Source organism: Microcaecilia unicolor, chromosome 5, assembly GCF_901765095.1.
Source record: "Microcaecilia unicolor chromosome 5, aMicUni1.1, whole genome shotgun sequence".
NCBI lineage: Eukaryota > Metazoa > Chordata > Amphibia > Gymnophiona > Siphonopidae > Microcaecilia > Microcaecilia unicolor.
The window spans coordinates 183,228,128-183,245,042 of NC_044035.1; positions in this window are offsets into that span (position 1 = coordinate 183,228,128).

Sequence of the window (16,915 nt, forward strand, 5' to 3'; positions counted from 1 at the left end):
GGGTTTCACATGCTTATTCTCGAACAATAAGGCCTTTGTCAGAGCAACAAAATCACACTGAACAAGTTCCAAGTACTACTGGCAAACCAATGGGTATGGAGGAGCTCTGGGAGTTGTAGTCTTCTACTGAATGAGTTAGGAATTTTTAACATAGCAACGGGATAAAGAGGGGGGGCTGAGCAGAAAATCTCAAAACAGTTTCCAATCCACATATCCTTCTCACTGGCAGCTATTAGAGTAAAACTGGAAAGGTATGTATTTACAAAAATGAGTGCCCCAACCAGGGTCTGATGCAGGAAGCTACTGGATGAGGGTGTGCACGTTACTGAGAGGTCTACGTACAAATTGCAGGCTACACGATGCAGAAAGGATTTTTACAAGGAAGTTAACCCATACGGTAGGCATCAGCACACAGCATATTAAAATGAATAGGGCGCAGTAACAGAAATTTTTAAGGTGAGGACAATGTGAGAAATTTACTGCCAGGTATAAAAAGGTTTGCTGAGAGAATTTAGTGCCAGGGTTTTCCTCTCCCTGCAAACTAGTACCTGCAACTTTACAGACAGAATGGGAGGCGACTGTTCTGCACACGAGTCTGAACAGAAAAAAAAAATATATAAATAAGTTATCTGTGCGTTAACTGGAAATGTTGTTCTGTGTATAAATATCAGCCTCACAAAAACTTTTATATATGCAAGAAATGTTTGAAAAGCCAATGTTTATCCACAGAATGTTTCAGCACATGCGCAAATATGTGCCAACACTTTCACTTTGCTCAGATGTATGGACAGTGTTGGTTGCCCTTGCCGCAGAACCTAGTGCACGTGTCCAGCAAGTTTTCCCCAATTAGTGAACAAGTTCTGCGCCCTTGAATGTGCATAGGACTAACTTCTTACATTGGTGCAGAATATTTTCTTGATACGTTTGCAATAAAAGAGGGATGGGTGTATACAGGTACTTATCTTGTACCTGGGGCAACGGAGGGCTAAGTGACTTGCCCAGAGCCACAAGGAGCTGCAGTGGAAATTGAACCCAGTTCCCTGGTTCTCAGGCCGCAGCACTATCCATTACGCTACTCCCAGTAGAAGCTGTGCACTTAGCCATCAATGCGTGGCTCTGCTGTGTGGCTTTCTGCATGGACTCCTCACTCATTGACATTTTTAATTTTGTTTTAAGATGCTTGGTAATCTGACCAAAGGCAGAGGAGAAGCCTTGTTAGCACCATAAGTTAATTTATGAATCACACTAGCTAATTTCACAGGGGGGTCCAGAGCTCAGGACACCATCTAAGCTATAACATAGGCAACAGAGACACCTCGGTCTAAAATTTTTCAATAGTACAGGAATAAACAATAATAACACGACACATAGTATTTTCATATGGCACAACTTGGCCACAGCTTTATTTAGATACAACACATCTTAACCATGGGTATACCCAAGCCGATCCAGCCTCTGGCTCATTGTCCAACCCAGTCCGCCGTCATAGCAAAACTGACCAATCGTAAACTGAGCTCCCCGCCACCCAGCAAGGGAGCTCAACCGTAAGCACAGCTGCCTAGCTTACATCATCAGGCTTGGGTACCCCGCCAAAGCTGCGACAGGATATATACATGTACAATAAACACAAAACTTTGGAGAGGGAGGGCTGGGTGCACCTGGAGCCCGGATGCCAGAAGAGGTCGTCCGGGCTCCGCCCAGGGGTTTTAAACCCCTTTTTCTCTCCTCCCTTACCAGCGGGGTGCCGTTGAGCAGCGGGAACAAGACCACCCCACCTCGTTTGCACCCCGCTGGTACGAACGCGCATGCCCCTCAGTGCACGGCGCCATGTTATCTGCGGTTCCGTGCACCTGAGGGGCACTGCGCCTATCTTTAACATAGGCAACCGAGACACCTCGGTCTAAAATTTTTCAATAGTCCAGGAATAAACAATAACACAAGAGAAAAACGAGTGGAAATACAATTTCAAGAGATCAAACCAAAAAAAAAAGAGATGAAATGCTCCGAAAAACTTTATTGGGTCCTCAATAAAGTTTTTCGGAGCATTTCATCTCTTTTTTTTGGTTTGATCTCTTGAAATTGTATTTCCACTCGTTTTTCTCTTGTGTTGGACTTTTGTGGAATTTTTTGGACCTTTCATTTCTACGGTTGATAAACAATAACACGACACATGGTATTTTCATATGGCACAACTCGGCCGCAGCTTTATTTAGATACAACACATCTTAACCATGGGTATACCCAAGCCGATCCAGCCTCTGGCTCATTGTCCAACCCAGTCCGCCATCACAGCAAGACTGACCAATCGTAAACTGAGCTCCCCGCCGCCCAGCAAGGGAGCTCAGCCATAAGCGCAGCTGCTCCAGCTGCCTAGCTTACACCATCAGGCTTGGGTACCCCGCCACCAGGCCGGGGTAGCACAGCTTGCCCCGGACCACCCACACAAACAGCTGCGGCCTGTTGTGCCAAAATTACCTCCTCTAACACATTCTGTAGATCATTGTTAAATAGGTAATTTCCAATGGTGGATAGGTGTGTACCATCTTTCCAGAATAATCCTTCACACATTTCATCAGCCCAATTGTGTGCGATCTGCCATCCGCCCCTACCCATAACCCCAGCTGCGATTTGCCTGTTCACTTTCTTTCTGGGCCTGCCCCATATTTTCCGGTGTCTGTGCCGCCATCTCGGGAGTATGTCAGACCAGACTATGTCGGTATTGGGAAAAAGTTGAGAAATTAATGACAGATTGCACTTGGCAGCATGTACTATGTCAATGCAGGGGAGTGTTCCGATGTCGTTTCCTCCCAGGTGAATTATAATGGCTACGGGGGTGGCTAAGATGTCTGCTTGGCGGCGGAGTAATGGGACCAGCTGGGGCCATTTCATGCTTGCCACACCTATCCAATGTATCCTCACTCCTCTTGTAGCTATGCCTAAATGTGAGCCACCTGGTCTTTTCTCAGATCTGCGTGCAGCCCACTTAATGAACGAGTGGCCGACGATCCACACAGTTGGAGACCCTGCAATATAGAATAATGTGGATATTACATAGTTTGAAGGGGGCCCTGATTGCCGAGTGACTTATCCCTGATGTATCCCCTGTAAGCATCAGACTTCCATCTACCTAATTTTTTAATGGATGGTGGTGGAAAGCCTAAAGCTGCCGCGCATGTGGCGGCTCCTATCCTAAAGGAATGTGTTCCAAAGCTCCTCGGGTCGCGTCCTGCATTCAACAAGCATTTGCGTAATACTGAGGAGAATTGGAATAGGGTGAGAGGGGATCTATCCTTGTGTACTAGAAGAGCTTCGCTACCCGAAGGCCTCAGCGATAGGTACTTTCTGACATTCGCTACGGGGCACGTCTGTAAAGAGTCTACCTGAGTTAGGGTGACTGTCTGCCCCTTGCCAAGTTGGTCCGTCTTAGATCTGTGGATTACGATCCGCAGTGTATTATCTGACAACTTAACCCCTTTTAGCTGAAGACCAACTCTTGCCGAGTTTTTCTTGGATGGAGCTACCAATTCGTATACCCTCAATGCCCCAAAGAAGGACAATGTAAATACTGCTCGGAAAAGCCGAATCTCGAATTCTGATGTGCACACGGATTCCAGTGCATACCAGATTTCCAGCAACAAATCATGTGCGATTGGTAGTCTCCAATCCGGCCTAGCGCCGCGTTCGCGCCGCCAACCTTCTAATAATTTTCTGACTATAAACCTATTTTTTGGGTCTCCTCATCTCGCAATCTTCGTGAAAAATGAGAATGCGGACAGATGCCTGGATACAGAGTTATGGGATCCTCCCTCCTGTTTTACGTGTATGATGTAGTCCGCAATCGCGTTGTCTGGCACTGGGTCTTCCCTCCATCTCTGCGTATACAGGAAGAAATAGACTCTCTGATAGCCAGCTGTGCAAGTTGCCCATGTTTGCGGTGCCAGTGACTGTTTCAGCAACTGCCAAGCCTCGGGGCTCCGAGCCTCCATAGGTAGCTGGGTACCGGCTCTCCTTCCGCCGCGGCTTGTGGTGCCAGTTTCCAGAACTCTTCCCATTTTGAACGAGAAAGAGCGTCAGCAATTGGATTGCTTGCGCCGGGAACATGCTTCACGCGCAACAATATATTGTTGAATATACACAGCATGACTAGCTCGTGCGCCAAGTCAATGACCCGCGGACAGCGCGCATTTTGCCTATTATACCACTGCCCTGTTGCCGACCAAAAAACTACCCTCTTGTTGCTTAGTCTCGCTCTCCAAATGGCAACTGCTGTTCTTTCCAACTCGGTGGCCATACGTCCGCGCACCATTCTCCCTGGAAGTAAATCCCAAAACCGATGCTGCCGGCTGCGTCTATATACAACTGCAAGTCGGCATTGGATATCAGGGCGTCTAGCCATACTATTCTGCCATTGAAATCTCTCAGGAACATGTCCCACACCCTGAGGTCATCCTTCATGGCCCTTGTCATTCTGATATGGTGTGAAGGCTTACGCACTCCCAACATTGAGCTGGATAGCCTGCGCAGGAACGTCCGACCCATGATGATAACTCTGCACGCAAAATTGAGGCTGCCAACCAACGACTGCATTTCACGCAGTGTGAACTTTTCTGTACTCAAGGCTCCTGCTACCAGTGTTTTCATCTTTTCAATCTTATCCCAGGGGAGTCGAGACACCATGTCGCAGGAATCCAGCTCAATGCCCAGGAACTGTAAACACGTACTTGGATCACATGTTTTCTCTTTCGCTAAAGGGATACCAAAGGACTTTGCTATCGTGCAAAATTGCGTAAGTGTGGACTGTCAAGCTGGACTGTCAGCTGGACCAATAAACAGGAAGTTGTCTAAGTAATGTATGATATTCTTTCTCCCCGAGGCTCTTTCTACTACCCAGTGCAGGAATGTGCTGAAACTTTTGAATATAGAGCAGGACACCGAACAACCCATGGGCATGCACTTATCGTAATAGTATTGTCCTTCAAACTTAAAACCTAGTATGGGGAAATTGTCCGGGTGCACAGGTAGGAGTCGGAATGCAGACTCGATGTCCGCTTTGGCCATGAGGGCTCCTTGTCCTGCTCGCCTCAGTAACTGTACTGCCATGTCGAACATGGCATATTGTACTGAGCTAGCCTCAGAGGGAAGGAAATCATTCACTGATTCGCCCGCCGGATAGGATAAATTGTGTATAAGCCTGTATTTCATGGGTTCTTTTTTGGGAATGATTGCTAACGGGGAGACGATGAACCTTTCGAAAGGCTGTTAGTGGAAAGGGCCCGCCACTCTCCCTAAGCTTAATTCCTTAGTGATGCGCATCCTAGCTTCCAGCTGCAGGCGCATCACTGAGGGGGAGTTTCTAGCTATTCTCCCATGTTGTGTGCCGTAGTATGGAATTCTGAATCTGTGTGCAAAACCTTCTTCGATTGTAACTGCATCCTTCATTCGCGGGCAATGTGCCAACCACGGCCGCATAGCAGCTAGGTTGACTGGGGAAGGTGCTTTCACTCTGCTATGTGTGTCACAGTTGGGCGGCGGTTCTATCGGGGACTTTCTTAACGCACTTGCTGGCGGGATGTGGGGCTCCGCACGTGGCACAAGCATGCTTGAATTTACAGCTCGGTAAGGTACATGTGGCTCTGCTGAATCGCCAACAAATTCCTTCCTGTGGCCCAAGCACCCTCCCAGCGCCGTGTAACCCCCCCGGCCAAAAGGACCTACCTTGGGTGCCCCCTGCCGCCCCTCTGTTTGTCATGGTGTATAGCCAAAGGTCAACATCCTCGTCCATCCTGTCCCTATATTCCTCATCATATTTCAACCATCTGTATCCCTCGTAATCCCTGTATGCTTGCATTATGCTATGGGCATATGCTAGCATCGGGCTATATTGGGTGGGGTCGGCGTGGCCTGCGGCATCTATCACCCTGAGGAAGGGCCACAGCCAGTTAAATAACGATCTTGGTGTGCTTTTTGCCCGTGTAATTGTATTTTGCGTCTTTACTCCTTTTCTTACTCCTCTTCCTCCCCTCTAACACCTGAAACATGTCAAAATATTTTTTGTTTTTTATCTTTTTTTCGGGTGGATTTGAGAACTAGCCTCCAGATGCGCGGCAAGGCTGCCAGAGGCGGGGGGCGTTCGTCCCTGGCGCCCGCTGCCGCTAATTCCGCATTCTGTTCTTCGTCGTCCTCATCTGACGAAGTGGAAGATGAGGACGACGAATCTGAACTGCTCTCTGTGTCGGAGTCTCTTCGCCTACCCTTTTTCTTTCCTTTCCCTTTCTTGTTCTTTTGCGGGCTTTGCCTCGCTTGCTGGCATGCTTTGACACCTGCTGGTGCCCTCTCTTTCAGTGTGTGAACCCTGCTCTACCCCAATCGCGGCATTGCTCCCTTCCAAAAAGCCCTCTCTCTCCCCCACATTCATATCAACATTTACATTCTTGTGCCTGTGTATGCCACTGGACGTACCTGCAGTGCCCGGCATCGGTGGAATGTCTCTTTGAGACGACTCCCGCCTCGGGTTAGCTGGTTTAGGGCCCCCGTAACTAGGGTCTGGGTTGCCCGAGGCCATTGCATGTGCAGGGTGTTGGGCAGCACCTGCCGCTTGCCATGACTGGTAAGGGGGGGGGGGGGCAAATCCTGGCCATGCCCCGTAGTATGGAGGTTGTTGGGGGTAGCCCCATCCCATGCCATATGGCCACGGAGGCGCGACTGCTACCCTTGCCCTACCACTGGCCCCAGACCATCCGTCGCCTGAGATACTATACTCTGTGGCATTGTCCATCCCGAGAATGCTGGCGGGTGCGGCCAGCGTCCTGGTGTGCCTGGCCTTGTTTGTAAGGGGAGGCTCTCTGATACGTCGGCTGTGTCCTGACGTCCTGTGGCCTTCTTGTTATCTTTCTTGGTCGATATAGTGTCTGCGGGGGGGGGGGGGGGGGGGGCTTGTCCGGCTACCTTCTTGTTTGCTTGCTTTCTTTGTCCCTTCTTTTTGTCTGCGGTGCTCGGTGGTCACGTCTCAACTGCTGGGTTGATCAGGTCTTCTTCGTATCCTGCTGCCTCATCAGCCTGCATGGGTGATGTGCTGTGTCCGTCCTCCACCCTGATTTCTTGGGTGGGGCAGGCTTCAACTGCACCTGTACTTGCAGCCACTTCCATTCTTATGGGGGAGGGTAAGGCAATATTGTCGACAGACAAGGATCGATCACTCGTCTGGTGAGGGCAATGGGTTGCCAGACTCTGGTTCACGCTGTGCCTTCGGGGGGGGGGGGGGGGGGGGGGACCTCTCTTGCTGCACCGAGGCACTCGGTGCCTAAGGGAATCCATCCACCAGGTCCAGCAAACCGCCATGGAGCCTGCACGACCGTGCCTCGCTCTATTCCACTGCTGTCGCCGGCTGCGTTCCGCTGCTTGGTGCAGGGGTGCTTGTTGCAGGGTGCCTGGATCGCCATAGCCGATGTCTGGATCGCCGATGCAGGTTAGCTGCTTGCACCTGGAGCCCAGACGCCAGACGAGGTCGTCCGGGCTCCACCCATGGGTTTTAAACCCCTTTTTCTCTCCTTCCTTACAAGCCCACCCCGCCTCGTTTGCACCCCGCTGGTACGAACGCGCATGCCCTTCGGTGCACAGCGCCATGTTATCTGCGGCTCCATGCACCTGAGGGGCACTGCGCCTATCTTAAATACACTTTCTTTGCCGAATGTGACAAGGGCATGCACCACCACGCAGTTCAATCCCCAAACTCAACTTCTGTCCACTAGGTTTACTATACTGTGAAAAGGTACAGTTAAAGCCACAGTGGGTAGGAAATCCCAATCACCACACAACTGTGAGATTAAGATGCCTGCATACTGGATTCTGAAAGAAACCCAACTCTGTGATCCTTAACAAACCCATCATGGTGATGACCTGGTTTACAGAAGGAACTGTGGATGCTAGTTCAGTACACCCTGAGGCACATTCCAACTTACCTGGAAAGCCAACAAAAGAGGGACAACAAAAGCATACGAAAAAAGTGAAAAGTCACTGCAAACTCAGACTACAAGATACCCAAGATCTAGTTTACCTCCATAAACTCTTTACCCTATCACCTCATAGTGGCTCTTGAAACCTCAGCCCCTCAGAGCGGCCATATTAGAAAAGATACTATGGTGCTCAGTTTGAAAGAACATAGACTTACAAAGTAATGTAACTTTGTAAGCCTGTGTGATTTAAAATGAACCTTTATACTACCCTCAAGAACAAGATTTATAAACTGACTTTCTACAAGCCACAATCTTCAAGAGCTAGATTAAGTTTTGTTAATTCCCTCTCATTGATAAAACCTGGAAGCCACACATACTGGCTAGAAATGCTTCCTGCCTGAGTGGAGGAGCCTAGTGGTTAGTGCAGCGGACTTTGATCCTGGGGAACTGGGTTCGAATCCCACTGCAGCTCCTTGTGACTGTGGGCAAGTCACTTAACCCTCCATTGCCCCAGGTACAAAATAAGTACCTGTATATATGTGAACCGCTTTGAATGTAGTTGCAAAATACCACAGAAAGGCGGTATATCAAGTCCCATTTCCCTTATATTCAGTAAATGTATATATTTTACAAACCCAGGGCTGATGGAAAGATAACAGATGGAATAAAACTGCAAGACCTGATGTTTCAGGATTCTCTGCCACCAAATTCCAGTCTTGTCCTCTCCTTCTGCCCATGCCTCCATGTTGCTGATTTGTTTTCTCCCTGCGGCCAGGTATTACTAGAAACAGAGTCAAACTGTACCTATATACCGGCCTTATCCCAGTGAGAACGGAGACGTGAGAGGTTTCCAAGTATGCTGTGCACACTTCCGTCTCGCCACCATAACCAATATGACCCAACTAGAGACCTGCACTGGAAGGGGGTTTACGGAAATCCTGTGGCGTCCATAGGATTGCCACATGAATGGAAGCAGTTTTTGTGGGGTTACCATGGAAATGATATGCCAGCCTCGCTCTCACCTACCATTAACCCTCTATGCTCCCTCCGGCCCACGCTGAAGGGCAAGCCTCTCTTTGATCCATACACGAGTCAGCAGCAGAGGTCGCCTAGCCTACTGGTGCGTGCATGTGGTAACTGGTAGTGGCATGACCTCAGCAGCAAATCAAAGACAGTTCACTACGTGCTGAATCTCCAGAATTTTTCATCAGTGACTACATGTGACATCCACGGCATTGAGTGGCTGCACACCAGCGAGCAAGTCTTCTAGAAGTGTCTTCCCCACACACAGCAGCACTGTGTGCATTGCAATCAGTGGCTCCTGCAGTGCTGACCCCATGCCAGGGCACTTGGTGTTGTCTGAAGATGCTTGAATTTGCAGTTTAGGACGGCCCTACCTCTTACATGGTTTGTTAAGAAAACAGTGCTGGATTGTGCTTTGCCACTGGATTATTTTGTCCTCCCTGCATCCTGAGACTTTAATTTTACTGTTATTTTATTAACGCCTTCATTTTCCTTTTTCATCACTTTATGTATTGTCATGCCAATTTATCTGAAGGAGTCCTTGGAGGGGACTGGGGAAGCATCATGCTGTTTGCCTGTACAGCTCTGAAATTTTATCTTGTGACTTGTTCTGGGTGGCCACAAGAAAATCCTATGGAGCTTTTCCATTGTTTCCTAGCAAGGGCGGAGTCTGTTAATGAGATTCCTTCTGTTTTTGTACTCTTTTTTGGTTGTCACGTTGCCTCTTGGTGGGGGTGGGGAGGGAGGGTATTGTATGCCTGTTCTGGCACGTTTGTATTTTCATTAACACACAAAAACAAAAATTCCTTCTGAAGGTTATGGGTATGAAGATTATTTGCAGGCCAGGGACAGGTTAAGATTTCTGTACCTGTTCAACTCTCTAGCCGAACACTACTACTGCCACCAGTAGGAATCCGACTTCTCTCTCTATTCCAATCCACTCAGTCCTCCTCAGTTTTTCTTACATCTTTCAGCACTTCCTCCTTTTCTTCCTTCATCTCCATAGCATCTACCATTTCTTTTAAACTGGGCTTCTCAACTGGCAGTGGAGTCCCAGAAGCCCTACTATGCTTCCTTTACAATCCCGCCATTATTCTGTTCTCAAGCATCTATGCTCACCCCATCTGGCCTCCCTCTCACCTCAGCACTTGCCTTTCTCTTATTCAGCTGAGCAGCAACAGCACACTGCCTACAGCTCTGCTCCATCTATACCAGCAGTATAAGCACATTCACAGTTTGTGGTGCAACAGTGGTATAGCCATGGGTGGGCACAGGCCCACCCAGCAGCAGCACAACTGTGCTGTAGCTGGCAGGTATCCTCAAAGCCCTGCTAGCTGAAAAACTTCTGGTATCTCTCCCTCCCCTTCCCCAGGCAAACAGGGGCCTCAACTCCACTTTAAATCCTTCAGTTCTATGCCTTACTAGTAGCAGACTGGTACCACTACCTTCAATTGCAAATTATATAGACTCTCTGGTGCGTAAGCATCCTGCAGCATTTAAGGACTCCCCGTTTGATGACTCCTGGCCCATATTAGCAGTGAACAAGGGTCTAGTGGGACATAATTATGAGGCTCTGCTGACTCCATGCATGTTACATCCACTTTATCGGGTGGTGGCTCTTTGGATTACAGACTTTGGCTTCCATGATTTTGAAAGGCTAATTTTTTAGCCTTTGATCTGCATTACAAATTCCTTTTGAGAATGTATATTCATCCATCGCAGGCCCAAAAGATGGGCTGCCTAATGGATGGATCTTGCATAAAATGTGGAGAGGGCTGCTTCTTATAAAACACTGCATTTGGTATTGCCCCTCAATTAAAACATCTTGGGAAACTGTTTGGACACACCTGGCATGTGTAAATCACTGTCAATGGACTATTAGTTCTGTGGTTAGCCTATTAGATGTTGTAACAGCCAAGGGATCTCAATTAACTGGTCTATTTCTCCTCAAGGCCTTCCTAATCACCAAAGGCAGTATTCTGCTTCAATGGATCCAGCCTGACCCACCTACTTTGACACAATGGCGAACTGAAATGAATGAACTCTTGCATATGGAACGCCTTTCCGTGAAGGCACAGGGACGCCTGGCCAAACGTCGTTTCCCAAGACTGTGGACACCCTTTTTGGATACCTTAACAGAGTTTGCTCTGTTTTGATAAATGATTTAGAAATGTAACTGTTAGCACCACTTGAGGGATGATTATATGCTGAGGGGTGGGGAGGAATGAGTAGAGTGTTGTGTATTCTGTTATGCTTCTGGTTCTGCTGGGCATCTTCGTATTCAATTCCTTTATGCTGTATGAGAATGTACTTTGCCCATTTCTTGTTGATCTCTGAAAATTCAATAAAGAAACTTGAACATAAATCCTTCAGTTCTTTGCCAGCAGCAAGCAATGACCCAAACCTACCGCTTATGCCGACCCAGAGCCTTCCATCTAATGCAACTTCCTGTTCATGGGACCTGAAAGCTGAGTCAGAGTGAAGGGTTGGGGCCAGCATGAGCAACAGGTACAAGTAGCTGCTCACTACTGGTGAAGAACTAAAGAACTTAAAAAGGTACCAAGGGAGTTGGAGGAGTGGAGCAGAGACACCCATTTGCCTGGGGGGGTGGGGGGTGGAGGAAGGAAAGATACCAGGCAGGTGGCAGCCTTTTTGCGCCCACCCACTTTGGACTCAGGTCTGCCCAAAATTGAGTGTCTGGCTACGCCCCTGTGGTATGGTACTTCTTACCTACTGATCTTAAGTCACACAAGACCAGCTGGTAGTGCTTGGGCCAGGACTGCAAGTTTTGGACATGCTTGGTGTTGGCATAAATGGAACAGAACGTTTGGAAACAGCAGGAAATGGACCTGGAAGAAGAAAGGGAAGGAGGAGGAGATTAGTACTTAAGGGAAGGGGGATGGGCTTTGATATACCATCTTTGCGGCCACAATCAAAGCAGTTTACATATTATATACAGGTACCTATTTTATACCTGAGGCAATGGAGGGTTAAGTGACTTACTCAAAGTCACTAGGAGCTGCAGTGGGAAATAAAATACCCTTAATTAAAACATAAGAACATAAGTGTTGCCATACTGGGACAGACCAAAGGTCAAGCCCAGTATCTTATTTCCAACACTGGCCAATCCAGGTCACAAGTACCTGGCAAGATCCCAAAACAGTGAAACAGATTTTATGCTGCTTATTCTAGAGATAAGCAGCAAATTTTCCCAAGTCCACAGGACAAGATGACAGCACTATTTACACAGGTGATCAATTCTCCAACCCATGGAAAGGGTCACATACTAGACCTGGTATTCTACAAAGGGGTGGATATCCCAGAATTCTGGGATAATAGCATTGAAATAAACACCCCTATCATGGCCAGTCCATTTTCTAATTAAAATTCTCCCTAAGTGAGCACATGAAACAAACAGTACTTCCAAGAGTTTAGAAGGAGATCAGACACAAAAAAAAGCTGACCGCTGAGAATTTCCTAGAGGCCTTGGACAATCCACATATGGATGAAAATACAAGTTGACATCTGGAATATACACTTAGCCAAGACCTTAGAGAAAACAGCACCACTAAAAAAGGTCTTATGCCCCACTTACACATGATCACCTTGGTTTTCTCCAGAACTTCGGATCCTTAAATGCGAAGTACGAAAACTGGAAAGGAGATGGTGCAAATCTCACCTGGATGAAGACAGGCTAAACTGCAGGAAGCACATGGCAAAGTACCGTCAAGCCTTAACAGCAACCAAAAAACTGTATTTCTCTCAATGCACTGCACAGGCTGCCAATTCAACCAAGCAGCTGTTCAGTATAGTAAACAGACTATTGCAACCGCCACAACAGAACCGGCCTGCCCAGTCTAAACTGAACTGCAATGACTTTTGCTGCATACTTTGACAACAAAATTTAAAAAGTCTCGCCAGGATTTACAGGCAATCCCACCCAGTACCCAACCAGTCAACCAGGGGTGCACAAACTCGCCCCCTCCTGACAGAGACAGATGGGACACTTAAACCAATGACAGAGGAGAGCCTTGACAAAATTCTAAGAGACCTTCGACCAACTACCTGCTCCCTCGATCCCTGCCCATCAAAGATAGTGAAGCAGGAAAGTATGGGCCTTATAGAAGCCGCCACAACAAATGTGAACACCTCTCTTTCTAATGGGCAACTACCAACAGCATTAAAAAGGGCAGTGGTTTGCCCTCCGCTGAAGAAAAACAACCTTGACCAGGACAAACTTGAAAAATACAGGCCAGTAACCAACATCCCATTTCTTAGAACAAACAGTCTGTGTTCAACTTAATGAATGGCTAGAAAAAAGAGTAACTGTCTAGATCCATGTCAATCTGCATTCAGACCCGGTTATGGAACAGAAACAGTCCTCGTATCCCTACTAGATGATCTTCACAGAAACCGAGACAAGGGATTCACCTCGATGTTTGTACTGCTAGATTTCTCTGCAGCTTTTGACACTGTGGATCATGATATCTTACTATCACGACTGACAGAAACAGGTATCAATGGAACAGTACTAGCCTGGTTCAGATCCTATCAGACAGGCAATAATCCATAATGTTTGGCAGCAATTCATCACCACCATGGAATCTGACCTGCGGGGTACCACAAAGATCGATACGGTCACCTATTCTGTTCAATATCTACCTCAAACCACTAGCTGAGCTGATTTGGTCAATGGACACTCAGTTCTACATCTATGCGGATGATGTGCAGCTACTCATACCCATTGAGCCTGACTTACCTACAAGCCTTGAATAAACTGATTACCTGTCTAACATCATATCAAGAATGGGCTAAAACACAACAAATTTTGCCTGAACCCAAGTAAAACCGAGCTTCTCTCTAACTCGATATATACCTGACATCAAAATCCCTTTTGGGAAGTTCAAACTCCCCCTCAAACCACAAGTCAGGAACCTTGGAATACAGTTAGATTCAACACTTACTCTGATTCCCCAAATCCAAGCAACCTTCAAGAGCTGCTTCTACTATTTGCGACAACTACGCTGCCTCTCTCCTTACATCGAGAAGGTAAATCTTAGCCTAGTTGTGCATGCCATGGTAACTTCAAGACTAGATTACTGCAATGCACTATACAATGACCCGACTACAAAATGCCTGCACCAGCTCCAGTTGATTCAGAATGCAGCAGCAAGACTCATAGAAGGTTGCAAGCGACGTGACCACATCACACCATTTTTGCAAAAACTTCATTGGCTACCAGTACAATACAGGGTTACATTTAAAACTTTATGTCTGGTCTTCAAGGCCCTGAAAGGAAATGGCCCCAGAGTATCTGAAGAATAGGATGATCCTCCACACACCGCCAAGGACACTAAGGTCCTCCCAAGGACTTTCACTAACCACACCCTCTCCAAATGACATTACACGATGTAATACCCGCAAGCGAGCCTTCTCCGGAGTAGCCACCACAGTCTGGAATGCACTGCCTGAAAGGCTGCGCTTAACACAAGACTATCTCTACTTCAGGAAGCAGGTGAACCAGGCCTTTAATGGAAGTAGTAGCTAACTTGTTAGTCTCACATATACACACACAAGGAGTGACTCGGACATGTTTTCACGCCTACCCTAGCTGAGATACGTTCTATTACATATTGTGTTGACATTGCAAGTAGTATACCATGCCATACTTTGTACTGTTAGTTGAATATTTTTACTGCTGTAATTGCTTATTGCTCATGTTTGATCTATTCTTACTGTACACCACCTTGAGTGAATTCCTTTAAAAAGGCAGTAAATAAATCCTAATAATAAAAATGGTGGCTTATGGACTTTTCTTGTAGGAAATGATCCAAACCTCTTTGAAACCCTGTTAAGCTAAACTGCTTTTACCACATCCTCTGGCAACTAATTCCAGAGTTTAATTACACATTGAGATTAGAAATATTTTCTCTGGTTTGGCCCTCTAGGCCTTGTATTTTGTTTCCCCAAAGAGTAAACAAGCGATTCATGTCTACCCATTCCACTGCATTCAGCATTTTATAGACCTCTATCATATCTTCTCTTAGATGTCTTCTCCAAGCTGAAGAGCTCTAGCCTCTTTAGTCTTACCTCGTAGGGAAGTCATCCCATCCCCTTTATCATTTGTCACCCTTCTCTGTATCTTGTTTAATTCCGCTATATCCGAGATGCAGTGCCCAGAATTGCACACATGCAGTTGCACCCTGGATCGATACAGAGGCATTATTACATTCTCATTTTTGTTTTCCATTCCTTTCCTAATAATTCCTAACATTCTATTTGCAGTCCTAAGTAAGATGTTTCATTTTACTGTGGGAACAGCATTAGCATCATATCTGTTATTCAAGTATTCTAATGGGTGCTTCATTGGTATCATGCTGACATTGTATCATATTCCTGTTATTTTAATGTTTTTCCATGCTGTTTATTATGGTATTATTTGTATTGTACTAACTTATATTTCTGTTATGATTGTTCCACAGTGCTGTAGAATGTTTATATTTCTGATATACGTTAGTCCTACTCCTAGGCTTAAATTTGCCATTTCCAATTTTACCTTATTGATTGTATTTATGCTTATAAATGTGGTCATTTTTACTACTGTTATGATAACAAAACTGTATATTAAAACTGTACACCACCTTGGTTAAGTCTCTTCATAAAGGTGGTTTTAACACATCCATATAAAAGAGGTCACAAAATTCCAGTAGCTCAGATTTACATTAGAGATCAGAAAGACCCAAATCAGGCAAAGTGACTCAACTGAATGCTCCCCAGAATTTAAATTCTCGGTTCAGAGATATATAAGATCTCAACTTTGCAGATATATTTAAAGTTAATTTAACCTCAATCTCAAGGGGGGAGGGGGGAGAGGAGGAAACATATACTTCATGAATGTTAGATGTGAACCCTACAGAACTCAGAAGCCATAACTGCCAGCAGCTTTTCTATTCAAAAGCAAAATTAATCCCACTTAAAACCACATTACCTCATGCTCCCCCTATCAGAGATGTATCAAAATTATAAAATTTACCAAAGTAGCAGCAAAACAAGTAGCTATCAGAACTGGGCACTCAAGCATGTCGACACAGCCCAAAGCCCTCTACACAGATTTCCAGGCTAACAGGAAGCATTGTGTGCAGGCACAAGGAGACGGATGGCCTGTATGTTCATCACGTGGAGAGCCAGAACCAGCACTAACAGCCTCTTCAGTCTGCAGATTGGTGTGAAGATCTAGAAAGGGGGCAGGGGGAACAGAGATCCATGCTAAAAAGAGGGGCCCTGTTCCTTCTGGCCTATTTGGGAGTCACAATCCACAGTTTGGAAACCTCTGTAAGACCATAGTAGTGAACACATCTCAGAAGGCAGGTTGGTGTCTTCTGATAAAGATCAAAACACATGCATAACTAGATTACTACTGTCCCTAACAAAATGGTCTTCCATCCCTCAGAGTCCTTAAGGCAAACAGCATATTGAGACAAAAAAAAAAAAAGCAAATCAAGACAACTGTGCTAGACTGGGGTGGTGAAGAATGGCTCGGCGGCCTATTATTTCTATCACCCTGGAGGTGGATTAATAAACCAGGAGCTACTATTACCAATAAATCATAACAATCTAGCTTTGCAAGGGTTTATTTTTTAGATTTAACTTTTTTGTCACTGTCTAGCGGTAACTTTGTGTATGGAAGCATATCCATTCAAAAGACAATTTATTTATTTGTTGCATTTGTATCCCACATTTTCCCACCCATTTGCAGGCTCAATGTGGCTTACACAGTTCCGAAGCGGCGTTCACCAACTCCGGCAGAGAAAACAAATACATAGAGTTATTGTGGTCGAATAAGGTTATAAGGTTCATGTGTTGTAGACACATTGGGGAATCGCAGAGAAGAAGAGTTGTGCAGTGTCAGTTCTGGCCTTGGTCATTATGTTGCAAAGTTT